Here is an 855-nt window from a genome sequence, read left to right as displayed (position 1 = left end):
CGGTTAGTACTTGGAAGGGTGACCGCCTGGGAATACCGGGTGCTGTAGACTTTTTACATTTTCTCGCCCAAATCGATTGATGTTTACTTATTGTTCGTTAAAGATGTTTTTCTTTTTCTTTCTTTTATTTCTCAGTTTCATTATGTACGGTATTTTGGCACGTTATAATCATCAACTTTTCACTAAAAGAAAAAAGACCTGGGCCTTGCACTGAGCAGTAGGGCCACAACAAGTGTATGGTGTAGCCTTATAATACAGTGTTCGGGTGGTGTCTTAACAAATGTAATAAAAACATATGCGATATTCTAGCTTACTGATTGGGGCGGATGCACGATTTGGCGGTAAGAGTGCGTGAGAGTCCACACGACCTCAGGCCCACCATAGCTGAGGCTGAGTTGCAAACATTTTGAGAATATGGAACTCTTGAAGTGCCCGGAAATCGCACTCTTATGCCTTAAAAAATCATACAGGTACTATGATTCGAGGGTCGTTTGAACAAAACGGCAGTCTTCTTCTGTCTAAAGCATCCTAGTTAATGCCGTACGGTAGTAAAATGGTTGGTTTATTGTTCAACACCGGTGTTTGTAAGAAATGTACTCGCACAGCAGAGTGGTCAGTGGAGTTAGAGGAAATCCCCACCAGACAAGCGCGCGCTGATATGAAACGTCATCAATCATAGAGCTTCATGATTGGATAATTATGCTATATGCCGAGATTAACTATGAGTGGAAATATCATCCACATGTCTACGGCCATACTACGTTGAAAACAACGGTTCTCGTCCGATCATCGAAGTTAAGCAACGTCGGGCCCGGTTAGTACTTGGATGGGTGACCGCCTGGGAATACCGGGTGC

General features: G+C 43.4%; 1 pseudogene; it reads left to right on the top strand.

Annotated features, from left to right (window-relative positions):
• Positions 1-744: 744 nt before the first annotated feature.
• On the top strand, positions 745-855 carry LOC117102955 (annotated as a pseudogene; the record flags this gene model as incomplete).

Source organism: Anneissia japonica, unplaced genomic scaffold (genome assembly GCF_011630105.1).
Source record: "Anneissia japonica isolate Jap-2015-1 unplaced genomic scaffold, ASM1163010v1 scaffold128554_len855_cov130, whole genome shotgun sequence".
Classification (NCBI taxonomy): Eukaryota; Metazoa; Echinodermata; class Crinoidea; order Comatulida; family Comatulidae; genus Anneissia; species Anneissia japonica.
This window is presented reverse-complemented; position numbering and strand designations above follow the sequence as displayed.